The sequence below is a fragment of the Schistocerca gregaria genome, chromosome 3 (genome assembly GCF_023897955.1).
Source record: "Schistocerca gregaria isolate iqSchGreg1 chromosome 3, iqSchGreg1.2, whole genome shotgun sequence".
In the NCBI taxonomy this organism is placed as follows: domain Eukaryota; kingdom Metazoa; phylum Arthropoda; class Insecta; order Orthoptera; family Acrididae; genus Schistocerca; species Schistocerca gregaria.
The window spans coordinates 55,308,779-55,323,932 of NC_064922.1; positions in this window are offsets into that span (position 1 = coordinate 55,308,779).

A 15,154-nucleotide genomic window follows, 5' to 3' on the forward strand; every position below is an offset into this window, starting at 1 on the left:
ATCAACAGTCTGAATGTCCACAGATTACAGAATGCCTCCAGATTTGCATCGGAAACTACTACTGGTCTTCCAGGGAACGATCAAAGCGTAGACTGTTAGAGACATTTCTCCCGTGGAGGAAAGTGCGCATGGAGACTGCTGTATTCAATCCCGATGCAATTTCTGTGTTTCATCAACACTTTGAAGGTAACAGACTACAGAATGCCTCCAGATGTGCATCGGAAACTACTACTGGTCTTCCAGGGAACGATCAAAGCGTATACTGTTTGAGACATTGCTCTCATGGAGGAAAGTGCGCATGGTGACTGTTGTATTCAATCCCAATGCAATTTCTGTGGTTCATCAACACTCTGATAGTCCACAGATTACAGAATGCCTCCAGATGTGCATCGGAAACTACTACTGGTCTTCAAGGGAACGATCAAAGCGTAGACTGTTTGAGACACTACTCCCATGGAGGAAAGTGCGCATGGTGACTGTTGTATTCAATCTCGATGCAATTTCTGTGTTTCATCAACACTCTGATAGTCCACAGATTACAGAATGCCTCCAGATGTGCATCGGAAAATACTACTGGTCTTCGTGGGATCGATCAAAGCGTAGATTGTTAGAGACATTACTCCAATGAAGGGAAGTGCGCATCGTGATTGTTGTATTCAATCCCTATGCAATTTCTGTGTTTCATCAACACTCTGATAGTCCACAGATTACAGAATGCCTCCAGATGTGCATCGGAAAATTTTACTGGTCTTCCAGGGAACGATCAAAGCGTAGACTGTTTGAGGCATTACACCCATGGAGGAATGTGCGCATGGTGACAGTTGTATTCAATCCCGATGCAATTTCTGTGTATCATCAACACTCTGATAGTCCACAGATTACGGAATGCTTCCCGATGTGCATCGGAAACTACTACTGGTCTTCCAGGGGACGATCAAAGCGTAGACTGTTTGAGACATTACTCCCATGGAGGGAAGTGACCATGGTGATCGTTGTATTCAATCCCGATGCAATTTCTGTGTTTCATCAACACTCTGATCGTCCACAGATTACAGAATGCCACCAGATGTTCATCGGAAAGAACTTCTGGTCTTCCAGGGAACGATCAAAGCGTACACACTTTGAGATACTACTCCCATGGAGGAAAGTGCGCATGGGGACTGTTGTATTCAATCCCGATGCAATTTCCGTGTTTCATCAACACTCTGATAGTGAACAGATTACAGAATGCCTCCAGATGTGCGTCGGAAACTACTAATGGTCTTCCAGGGAACGATCAGAGCGTAAACTCTTTGAGACATAGCTCAGATGGAGGAAAGTGCGCATGATGACTGTTGTATTCAATCCCGATGCAATTTCTATGTTTCATCAACAGTCTTATAGTCCACAGATTACAGAATGCCTCCAGATGCGCATCGGAAACTACTACTGGTCTTCAGGGGAACGATCAAAGCGTAGACTGTTTGAGACATTACTCCCATGGAGGAAAGAGAGCATGGTGACCGTTGTATTCAATCCCGATGGAATTTCTGTGTTTTATCAACAGTCTGAATGTCCACAGATTACAGAATGCCTCCAGATGTGCATCGGAAACTACTACTGGTCTTCCAGGGAACGATCAAAGCGTATACTGTTTGGGACATTGCTCTCATGGAGGAAAGTGCGCATGGTGACTGTTGTATTCAATCCCAATGCAATTTCTGTGGTTCATCAACACTCTGATAGTCCACAGATTACAGAATGCCTCCAGATGTGCATCGGAAACTACTACTGGTCTTCAAGGGAACGATCAAAGCGTAGACTGTTTGAGACACTACTCCCATGGAGGAAAGTGCGCATGGTGACTGTTGTACTCAATCTCGATGCAATTTCTGTGTTTCATCAACACTCTGATAGTCCACAGATTACAGAATGCCTCCAGATGTGCATCGGAAACTACTACTGGTCTTCGTGGGATCGATCAAAGCGTAGATTGTTAGAGACATTACTCCAATGAAGGGAAGTGCGCATCGTGATTGTTGTATTCAATCCCTATGCAATTTCTGTGTTTCATCAACACTCTGATAGTCCACAGATTACAGAATGCCTCCAGATGTGCATCGGAAAATTTTGCTAGTCTTCCAGGGAACGATCAAAGCGTAGACTGTTTGAGGCATTACACCCATGGAGGAATGTGCGCATGGTGACAGTTGTATTCAATCCCGAGGCAATTTCTGTGTTTCATCAACACTCTGATAGTCCACAGATTGCAGAATGCCTCCAGATGTGCATCGGAAACTACTACTGGTCTTCCAGGGAACGATCAAAGCGTAGACTGTTTGGGACATTACAGCCATGGAGGAAAAAGGGCATGGTGGCTGTTGTATTCAATCCCGAGGCAATTTCTGTGTTTCATCAACACTCTGATAGTCCACAGATTACAGAATTCTTCCAGATGTGCATCGGAAACTACTACTGGTCTTCCAGGGGACGATGACAGCGTAGACTGTTTGAGACATTACTCCCATGGAGGAAAGTGTGCATGGTGACTGTTGTATTCAATCCCGATGCAATTTCTATGTTTCATCAATACTCTGATAGTCCACAGATTACAGAATGCCTCCAGATGTGCATCGGAAACTTTTACTGGTCTTCCAGGGAACGATCAAAGCGTAGACTGTTTGAGGCATTACACCCATGGAGGAATGTGCGCATGGTGACAGTTGTATTCAATCCCGAGGCAATTTCTGTGTTTCATCAACACTCTGATAGTCCACAGATTACAGAATGCCTCCAGATGTGCATCGGAAACTACTACTGGTCTTCCACGGAACGATCAAAGTGTAGACTGTTTAAGAATTACTCCAATGGAGGAAAGTCCGCATGGTGGCTGTTGTATTCAATTCCGATGCAATTTCTGTGTTTCATGAACACTCTGATAGTCCTCAGATTACAGAATGCCTCCAGATGTGCATCGGAAACTACTACTGGTCTTCCAGGGAACGATCAAAGCGTAGTCTCTTTGAGAAATTACTCCCATGGAGGAAAGGGCGCATGGTGACTGTTGAATTCAATCCAGATGCAATTTCTGTGTTTCATCAACACTCTGATAGTCCACAGATTACGGAATGCTTCCAGATGTGCATCGGAATCTACTACTGGTCTTCCAGGGGACGTTCAAAGCGTAGACTGTTTGAGACATTACTCCCATGGAGGGAAGCGACCATTGTGATCGTTGTATTCAATCCCGATGCAATTTCTGTGTTTTATCAACACTCTGATAGTCCACAGATTACAGAATGCCACCAGATGTTCATCGGAAACAACTTCTGGTCTTCCAGGGAACGATCAAAGCGTACACACTTTGAGATACTACTCCCATGGAGGAAAGTGCGCATGGGGACTGTTGTATTCAATCACGATGCAATTTCTGTGTTTCATCAACAGTCTTATAGCCTACAGGTTACAGAATACCTCCAGATGCGCATCGGAAACTACTACTGGTCTTCAGGGGAACGATCAAAGCGTAGACTGTTTGAGACATTACTCCCAACTAGGAAAGTGTGCATAGTGACTGTTGTGTTCAATCCCGATGCAATTTCTGTGTTTCATCAATGCTCTGATAGTCCACAGATTACAGAATGCCTCCAGATGTGCATCGGAAACTACTACTGGTCTTCAAGGGAACGATCAAAGCGTAGACTGTTTGAGACACTACTCCCATGGAGGAAAGTGCGCATGGCGACTGTTGTATTCAATCTCGATGCAATTTCTGTGTTTCATCAACACTCTGATAGTCCACAGATTACAGAATGGCTCCAGATGTGCATCGGAAACTACCACTGGTCTTCCTGGGATCGATCAAAGCGTAGATTGTTAGAGACAATACTCCAATGAAGGGAAGTGCGCATGGTGACTGTTATATTCAATCCCGATACAATTTCTGTGTTTCATCAACTCTCTGATCGTCCACAGATTACAGAATGCCTCCAGATGTGCATCGGAAACTACTACTGGTCTTCCAGGGAACGACGAAAGCGTAGACTGTTTGAGACATTACTCCCATGGAGGAATGTGCGCATGGTGACAGTTGTATTCAATCCCGATGCAATTTCTGTGTATCATCAACACTCTGATAGTCCACAGATTACGGAATGCTTCCCGATGTGCATCGGAAACTACTACTGGTCTTCCAGGGGACGATCAAAGCGTAGACTGTTTGAGACATTACTCCCATGGAGGGAAGTGACCATGGTGATCGTTGTATTCAATCCCGATGCAATTTCTGTGTTTCATCAAAACTCTGATCGTCCACAGATTACAGAATGCCACCAGATGTTCATCGGAAAGAACTTCTGGTCTTCCAGGGCACGATCAAAGCGTACACACTTTGAGATACTACTCCCATGGAGGAAAGTGCGCATGGGGACTGTTGTATTCAATCCCGATGCAATTTCCGTGTTTCATCAACACTCTGATAGTGCACAGATTACAGAATGCCTCCAGATGTGCATCGGAAACTACTACTGGTCTTCCAGGGAACGATCTGAGCGTAAACTCTTTGAGACATTCCTCAGATGGAGGAAAGTGCGCATGGTGACTGTTGTATTCAATCCCGATGCAATTTCTATGTTTCATCAACAGTCTTATAGTCCACAGATTACAGAATGCCTCCAGATGCGCATCGGAAACTACTACTGGTCTTCAGGGGAACGATCAAAGCGTAGACTGTTTGAGACATTACTCCCATGGAGGAAAGAGAGCATGGTGACCGTTGTATTCAATCCCGATGGAATTTCTGTGTTTTATCAACAGTCTGAATGTCCACAGATTACAGAATGCCTCCAGATTTGCATCGGAAACTACTACTGGTCTTCCAGGGAACGATCAAAGCGTAGACTGTTAGAGACATTTCTCCCGTGGAGGAAAGTGCGCATGGAGACTGCTGTATTCAATCCCGATGCAATTTCTGTGTTTCATCAACACTTTGAAGGTAACAGACTACAGAATGCCTCCAGATGTGCATCGGAAACTACTACTGGTCTTCCAGGGAACGATCAAAGCGTATACTGTTTGAGACATTGCTCTCATGGAGGAAAGTGCGCATGGTGACTGTTGTATTCAATCCCAATGCAATTTCTGTGGTTCATCAACACTCTGATAGTCCACAGATTACAGAATGCCTCCAGATGTGCATCGGAAACTACTACTGGTCTTCAAGGGAACGATCAAAGCGTAGACTGTTTGAGACACTACTCCCATGGAGGAAAGTGCGCATGGTGACTGTTGTATTCAATCTCGATGCAATTTCTGTGTTTCATCAACACTCTGATAGTCCACAGATTACAGAATGCCTCCAGATGTGCATCGGAAAATACTACTGGTCTTCGTGGGATCGATCAAAGCGTAGATTGTTAGAGACATTACTCCAATGAAGGGAAGTGCGCATCGTGATTGTTGTATTCAATCCCTATGCAATTTCTGTGTTTCATCAACACTCTGATAGTCCACAGATTACAGAATGCCTCCAGATGTGCATCGGAAAATTTTACTGGTCTTCCAGGGAACGATCAAAGCGTAGACTGTTTGAGGCATTACACCCATGGAGGAATGTGCGCATGGTGACAGTTGTATTCAATCCCGATGCAATTTCTGTGTATCATCAACACTCTGATAGTCCACAGATTACGGAATGCTTCCCGATGTGCATCGGAAACTACTACTGGTCTTCCAGGGGACGATCAAAGCGTAGACTGTTTGAGACATTACTCCCATGGAGGGAAGTGACCATGGTGATCGTTGTATTCAATCCCGATGCAATTTCTGTGTTTCATCAACACTCTGATCGTCCACAGATTACAGAATGCCACCAGATGTTCATCGGAAAGATCTTCTGGTCTTCCAGGGAACGATCAAAGCGTACACACTTTGAGATACTACTCCCATGGAGGAAAGTGCGCATGGGGACTGTTGTATTCAATCCCGATGCAATTTCCGTGTTTCATCAACACTCTGATAGTGAACAGATTACAGAATGCCTCCAGATGTGCGTCGGAAACTACTAATGGTCTTCCAGGGAACGATCAGAGCGTAAACTCTTTGAGACATAGCTCAGATGGAGGAAAGTGCGCATGATGACTGTTGTATTCAATCCCGATGCAATTTCTATGTTTCATCAACAGTCTTATAGTCCACAGATTACAGAATGCCTCCAGATGCGCATCGGAAACTACTACTGGTCTTCAGGGGAACGATCAAAGCGTAGACTGTTTGAGACATTACTCCCATGGAGGAAAGAGAGCATGGTGACCGTTGTATTCAATCCCGATGGAATTTCTGTGTTTTATCAACAGTCTGAATGTCCACAGATTACAGAATGCCTCCAGATGTGCATCGGAAACTACTACTGGTCTTCCAGGGAACGATCAAAGCGTATACTGTTTGGGACATTGCTCTCATGGAGGAAAGTGCGCATGGTGACTGTTGTATTCAATCCCAATGCAATTTCTGTGGTTCATCAACACTCTGATAGTCCACAGATTACAGAATGCCTCCAGATGTGCATCGGAAACTACTACTGGTCTTCAAGGGAACGATCAAAGCGTAGACTGTTTGAGACACTACTCCCATGGAGGAAAGTGCGCATGGTGACTGTTGTACTCAATCTCGATGCAATTTCTGTGTTTCATCAACACTCTGATAGTCCACAGATTACAGAATGCCTCCAGATGTGCATCGGAAACTACTACTGGTCTTCGTGGGATCGATCAAAGCGTAGATTGTTAGAGACATTACTCCAATGAAGGGAAGTGCGCATCGTGATTGTTGTATTCAATCCCTATGCAATTTCTGTGTTTCATCAACACTCTGATAGTCCACAGATTACAGAATGCCTCCAGATGTGCATCGGAAAATTTTGCTAGTCTTCCAGGGAACGATCAAAGCGTAGACTGTTTGAGGCATTACACCCATGGAGGAATGTGCGCATGGTGACAGTTGTATTCAATCCCGAGGCAATTTCTGTGTTTCATCAACACTCTGATAGTCCACAGATTGCAGAATGCCTCCAGATGTGCATCGGAAACTACTACTGGTCTTCCAGGGAACGATCAAAGCGTAGACTGTTTGGGACATTACAGCCATGGAGGAAAAAGGGCATGGTGGCTGTTGTATTCAATCCCGAGGCAATTTCTGTGTTTCATCAACACTCTGATAGTCCACAGATTACAGAATTCTTCCAGATGTGCATCGGAAACTACTACTGGTCTTCCAGGGGACGATGACAGCGTAGACTGTTTGAGACATTACTCCCATGGAGGAAAGTGTGCATGGTGACTGTTGTATTCAATCCCGATGCAATTTCTATGTTTCATCAATACTCTGATAGTCCACAGATTACAGAATGCCTCCAGATGTGCATCGGAAACTTTTACTGGTCTTCCAGGGAACGATCAAAGCGTAGACTGTTTGAGGCATTACACCCATGGAGGAATGTGCGCATGGTGACAGTTGTATTCAATCCCGAGGCAATTTCTGTGTTTCATCAACACTCTGATAGTCCACAGATTACAGAATGCCTCCAGATGTGCATCGGAAACTACTACTGGTCTTCCACGGAACGATCAAAGTGTAGACTGTTTAAGAATTACTCCAATGGAGGAAAGTCCGCATGGTGGCTGTTGTATTCAATTCCGATGCAATTTCTGTGTTTCATGAACACTCTGATAGTCCTCAGATTACAGAATGCCTCCAGATGTGCATCGGAAACTACTACTGGTCTTCCAGGGAACGATCAAAGCGTAGTCTCTTTGAGAAATTACTCCCATGGAGGAAAGGGCGCATGGTGACTGTTGAATTCAATCCAGATGCAATTTCTGTGTTTCATCAACACTCTGATAGTCCACAGATTACGGAATGCTTCCAGATGTGCATCGGAATCTACTACTGGTCTTCCAGGGGACGTTCAAAGCGTAGACTGTTTGAGACATTACTCCCATGGAGGGAAGCGACCATTGTGATCGTTGTATTCAATCCCGATGCAATTTCTGTGTTTTATCAACACTCTGATAGTCCACAGATTACAGAATGCCACCAGATGTTCATCGGAAACAACTTCTGGTCTTCCAGGGAACGATCAAAGCGTACACACTTTGAGATACTACTCCCATGGAGGAAAGTGCGCATGGGGACTGTTGTATTCAATCACGATGCAATTTCTGTGTTTCATCAACAGTCTTATAGCCTACAGGTTACAGAATACCTCCAGATGCGCATCGGAAACTACTACTGGTCTTCAGGGGAACGATCAAAGCGTAGACTGTTTGAGACATTACTCCCAACTAGGAAAGTGTGCATAGTGACTGTTGTGTTCAATCCCGATGCAATTTCTGTGTTTCATCAATGCTCTGATAGTCCACAGATTACAGAATGCCTCCAGATGTGCATCGGAAACTACTACTGGTCTTCAAGGGAACGATCAAAGCGTAGACTGTTTGAGACACTACTCCCATGGAGGAAAGTGCGCATGGCGACTGTTGTATTCAATCTCGATGCAATTTCTGTGTTTCATCAACACTCTGATAGTCCACAGATTACAGAATGGCTCCAGATGTGCATCGGAAACTACCACTGGTCTTCCTGGGATCGATCAAAGCGTAGATTGTTAGAGACAATACTCCAATGAAGGGAAGTGCGCATGGTGACTGTTATATTCAATCCCGATACAATTTCTGTGTTTCATCAACTCTCTGATCGTCCACAGATTACAGAATGCCTCCAGATGTGCATCGGAAACTACTACTGGTCTTCCAGGGAACGACGAAAGCGTAGACTGTTTGAGACATTACTCCCATGGAGGAAAGTGTGCATAGTGACTGTTGTGTTCAATCCCGATGCAATTTCTGTGTTTCATCAATACTCTGATAGTCCACAGATTACAGAATGCCTCCAGATGTGCATCGGAAACTTTTACTGGTCTTCCAGGGAACGATCAAAGCGTAGACTGTTTGAGACATTACAGCCTTTGAGGAAAAAGGGCATGGTGACTGTTGTATTCAATCCCGATGCAATTTCTGTGTTTCATCAACACTTTGAAGGTCCACAGAGTACAGAATGCCTCCAGATGTGCATCGGAAACTACTACTGTTCTTCCAGGGAACGATCAAAGCGTAAACTGTTTGAGACATTACTCCCATGGAGGAAAGTGTACATGGTGACTGTTGTATTCAATCCCGATGCAATTTCTGTGTTTCATCTACACTTTGAAGGTCCACAGAGTACAGAATGCCTCAGATGTGCATCGGAAATTACTACTGGTCTTCCAGGGAACGATCAAAGCGTAAACTGTTTGAGACATTACTCCCATGGAGGAAATCGCGCATGGTGACTGTTGTATTCAATCCCGATGCAATTTCTGTGTTTCATCAACTCTCTGATCTCCCACAGATTACAGAATGCCTCCAGATGTGCATCGGAAACTACAACTGGTCTTCCAGGGAACGATGAAAGGGTAGACTGTTTGAGACATTACTCCCATGGAGGAAAGTGTGCATGGTGACTGTTGTGTTCAATCCCGATGCAATTTCTGTGTTTCATCAATACTCTGATAGTCCACAGATTACAGAATGCCTCCAGATGTGCATCGGAAACTTTTACTGGTCTTCCAGGGAACGATCAAAGCGTAGACTGTTTGAGACATTACAGCCATGGAGGAAAAAGGGCATGGTGACTGTTGTATTCAATCCCGATGCAATTTCTGTGTTTCATCAACACTCTGATAGTCCACAGATTATAGAATGCCTCCAGATGTGCATCGGAAACTACTACTGGCCTTTCAGGGAACGATCAAACCGTAGACTGTTTGAGACATCACTCTCATGGAGGAAAGTGCGTATGGTGACTGTTGTATTCAATCCCGATGCAATTTCTGTGTTTCATCAATACTCTGATAGTCCACAGCTTACTGAATGATTACAGATGTGCATCGGAAACTTTTACTGGTCTTCCAGGGAACGATCAAAGCATAGACTGTTTGAGGCATTATACCCATGGAGGAATGTGCGCATGGTGACAGTTGTATTCAATCCCGAGGCAATTTCTGTGTTTCATCAACACTCTGATAGTCCACCGATTACAGAATGCCTCCAGATGTGCATCGGAAACTACTACTGGTCTTCCAGGGAACGATGAAAGCGTAGACTGTTTGAGACATTAGTCCTATGGAGGAAAGTGCGCATGGTGACTGTTGTATTCAATCCCGATGCGATAACTGTGTTTCATCGACACTCTGATTGTCCACAGATTAAAAAATGCTTCCAGATGTGCATCGGAAACTACTACTGGTCTTCCAGGGAACGATCAAAGCGTAGACTGTTTGAGACATTACTCCTATGGAGGAAAGTGCGCATGGTGACTGTTGTATTCAATCCCGATGCGATAACTGTGTTTCATCAACACTCTGATAGTCCACAGATTAAAAAATGCTTCCAGATGTGCATCGGAAACTACTACTGGACTTCCAGGGAACGATCAAAGCGTAGACTGTTTGAGACATTACTACCATGGAGAAATGTGCGCATGGTGACTGTTGTATTCAATCCCGATGCAATTTCTGTGTTTCATCAACACTCTGATAGTCCACAGATTACAGAATGAGTCCAGATGTGCATCGGAAACTACTACTGGTCTTCGAGGGAACGATCAAAACGTAGACTGTTAGAGACATCACTCCCATTAAGGAAAGTGCGCATGGTGACTGTTATATTCAATCCCGATGCAATTTCTGTGTTTCATCAACATTCCTATGGTGTATAGATTACAGAATGCCTCCAGATGTGCATCGGAAACTACTACTGGTCTTCCAATGAACGATCAAAGCGTAGTCTCTTTGAGAAATTACTCCCATGGAGGAAAGGGCGCATGGTGACTGATGAATTCAATCCAGATGCAATTTCTGTGTTTCATCAACACTCTGATAGTCCACAGATTACGGAATGCTTCCAGATGTGCATCGGAAACTACTACTGGTCTTCCAGGGGACGATAAAAGCGTAGACTGTTTGAGACATTACTCCCATGGAGGGAAGCGTCCATGGTGATCGTTGTATTCAATCCCGATGCAATTTCTGTGTTTCATCAACACTCTGATAGTCCACAGATTACAGAATGCCGCCAGATGTTCATCGGAAACAACTTCTGGTCTTCCAGGGAACGATCAAAGCGTACACACTTTGAGATACTACTCCCATGGAGGAAAGTGCGCATGGGGACTGTTGTATTCAATCACGATGCAATTTCTGTGTTTCATCAACACTCTGATAGTGCACAGATTACAGAATGCCTCCAGATGTGCATCGGAAACTACTACTGGTCTTCCAGGGAACGATCAGAGCGTAAACTCTTTGAGACATTGCTCAGATGGAGGAAAGTGCGCATGGTGACTGTTGTATTCAATCCCGATGCAATTTCTGTGTTTCATCAACACTTTGAAGCTAACAGACTACAGAATGCCTCCAGATGTGCATCGGAAACTACTACTGGTCTTCCAGGGAACGATCAAAGCGTATACTGTTTGAGACATTGCTCTCATGGAGGAAAGTGCGCATGGTGACGGTTGTATTCAATCCCAAAGCAATTTCTGTGGTTCATCAACACTCTGATAGTCCACAGATTACAGAATGCCTCCAGATGTGCATCGGAAACTACTACTGGTCTTCAAGGGAACGATCAAAGCGTAGACTGTTTGAGACACTACTCCCATGGAGGAAAGTGCGCATGGCGACTGTTGTATTCAATCTCGATGCTATTTCTGTGTTTCATCAACACTCTGATGGTCCACAGATTACAGAATGGCTCCAGAGGTGCATCGGAAACTACCACTGGTCTTCCTGGGATCGATCAAAGCGTAGATTGTTAGAGACATTACTCCCATGAAGGGAAGTGCGCATGGTGACTGTTGTATTCAATCCCGACACAATTTCTGTGTTTCATCAACTCTCTGATCGTCCACAGATTACAGAATGCCTCCAGATGTGCATCGGAAACTACTACTGGTCTTCCAGGGAACGACGAAAGCGTAGACTGTTTGAGACATTACTCCCATGGAGGAAAGTGTGCATAGTGACTGTTGTGTTCAATCCCGATGCAATTTCTGTGTTTCATCAATACTCTGAAGGTCCACAGATTACAGAATGCCTCCAGATGTGCATCGGAAACTTTTACTGGTCTTCCAGGGAACGATCAAAGCCTAGACTGTTTGAGACATTACAGCCTTTGAGGAAAAAGGGCATGGTGACTGTTGTATTCAATCCCGATGCAATTTCTGTGTTTCATCAACACTTTGAAGGTCCACAGAGTACAGAATGCCTCCAGATGTGCATCGGAAACTACTACTGGTCTTCCAGTGAACGATCAAAGCGTAGACTGTTTGAGACATTACTCCCATGGAGGAAAGTGTGCATGGTGACTGTTGTATTCAATCCCGATGCAATTTCTGTGTTTCATCTACACTTTGAAGGTCCACAGAGTACAGAATGCCTCCAGATGTGCATCGGAAATTACTACTGGTCTTCCAGGGAACGATCAAAGCGTAAACTGTTTGAGACATTACTCCCATGGAGGAAATGGCGCATGGTGACTGTTGTATTCAATCCCGATGCAATTTCTGTGTTTCATCAACTCTCTGATCTCCCACAGATTACAGAATGCCTCCAGATGTGCATCGGAAACTACTACTGGTCTTCCAGGGAACGATCAAAGCGTAGTCTCTTTGAGAAATTACTCCCATGGAGGAAAGAGCGCATGGTGACTGCTGAATTCAATCCAGATGCAATTTCTGTGTTTCATCAACACCCTGATAGTCCACAGATTACGGAATGCCTCCAGATGTGCATCGGAAACTACTACTGGTCTTCCAGGGAACGATCAAAGCTTAGACTGTTTGAGACATTACTCCCATGGAGGGAAGTGCGCATGGTGATCGTTGTATTCAATCCCGATGCAATTTCTGTGTTTCATCAACACACTGATAGTCCACAGATTACAGAATGCCACCAGATGTTCATCGGAAACAACTTCTGGTCTTCCAGGGAATGTTCAAAGCGTAGACACTTTGAGATACTACTCCCATGGAGGAAAGTGCGCATGGGGACTGTTGTATTCAATCCCGATGCAATTTCTGTGTTTCATCAACACTCTGATAGTGCACAGATTACAGAATGCCAAGAGATGTGCATCGGAAACTACTACTGGTCTTCCAGCGAACGATCAGAGCGTAAACTCTTTGAGACATTGCTCAGATGGAGGAAAAAGCGTATGGTGCCTGTTGTATTCAATCCCGATGGAATTTCTGTGTTTTATCAACAGTCTGATAGTCCACAGATTACAGAATGCCTCCAGATGTGCATCGGAAACTACTACTGATCTTCCAGGGAACGATCAAAGCGTAGACCGTTACAGACATTTCTCCCGTGCAGGAAAGTGCGCATGGTGACTGGTGTATTCAATCCCGATGCAATATCTGTGTTTCATCAACACTTTGAAGGTAACAGATTACAGAATGCCTCCAGATGTGCATCGGAAACTACAACTTGTCTTCCAGGGAACGATCAAAGCGTATACAGTTTGAGACATTGCTCTCATGGAGGAAAGTGCGCATGGTGACTGTTGTATTCAATCCCAATGCAATTTCTGTGGTTCATCAACACTCTGATAGTCCACAGATTACAGAATGCCTCCAGATGTGCATCGGAAACTACTACTGGTCTTCAAGGGAACGATCAAAGCGTAGACTGTTTGAGACACTACTCCCATGGGGGAAAGTGCGCATGATTACTGTTGTATTCAATCTCGATGCAATTTCTGTGTTTCATCAACACTCTGATAGTCCACAGATTACAGAATGCCTCCAGATGTGCATCGGAAACTACTACTGGTCTTCAAGGGAACGATCAAAGCGTAGACTATTTGAGACACTACTCCCATGGAGGAAAGTGCGCATGGCGACTGTTGTATTCAATCTCGATGCAATTTCTGTGTTTCATCATTACTCTGATAGTCCACAGATTACTGAATGCCTCCAGATGTGCATCGGAAACTACTACTGGTCTTCGTGGGATCGATCAAAGCGTAGATTGTTAAAGACATTACTCCCATGAAGGGAAGTGCGCATGGTGACTGTTGTATTCAATCCCGAAGCAATTTCTGTGTTTCATCAACTCTCTGATCACCCACAGATTACAGAATGCCTCCAGATGTGCATCGGAAACTACTACTGGTCATCCAGGGAACGATGAAAGGGTAGACTGTTTGAGACATTACTCCCATGGAGGAAAGTGTGCATGGTGACTGTTGTTTTCAATCCCGATGCAATTTCTGTGTTTCATCAATACTATGATAGTCCACAGGTTACAGAATGTCTCCAGATGTGCATCGGAAACTTTTACTGGTCTTCCAGGGAACGATCAAAGCGTAGTCTCTTTGAGAAATTACTCCCATTTAGGAAAGGGCGCATGGTGACTGCGGAATTCAATCCAGATGCAATTTCTGTGTTTCATCAACACCCTGATAGTCCACAGATTACAGAATGAGTCCAGATATGCATCGGAAACTACTACTGGTCTTCAAGGGAACGATCAAAGCGTAGACTGTTTGAGACATTACTCCCATGGAGGAAAGTGCGCATGGTGACTGTTGTATTCAATCCCGATGCAATTTCTGTGTTTCATCAACACTCTGATAGTCCACAGATTACAGAATGAGTCCAGATATGCATCGGAAACTACTACTGGTCTTCGAGGGAACGATCAAAGCGTAGACTGTTAGAGACCTCACTCCCATTAAGGAAAGTGCGCATGGTGACTGTTGTATTCAATCCCGATGCGATAACTGTGTTTCATCGACACTCTGATTGTCCACAGATTAAAAAATGCTTCCAGATGTGCATCGGAAACTACTACTGGTCTTCCAGGGAACGATCAAAGCGTAGACTGTTTGAGACATTACTCCTATGGAGGAAAGTGCGCATGGTGACTGTTGTATTCAATCCCGATGCGATAACTGTGTTTCATCATACTCTGATAGTCCACAGATTAAAAAATGCTTCCAGATGTGCATCGCAAACTACTACTGGTCTTCCAGGGAACGATCAAAGCGTAGACTGTTTGAGACATTACTACCAT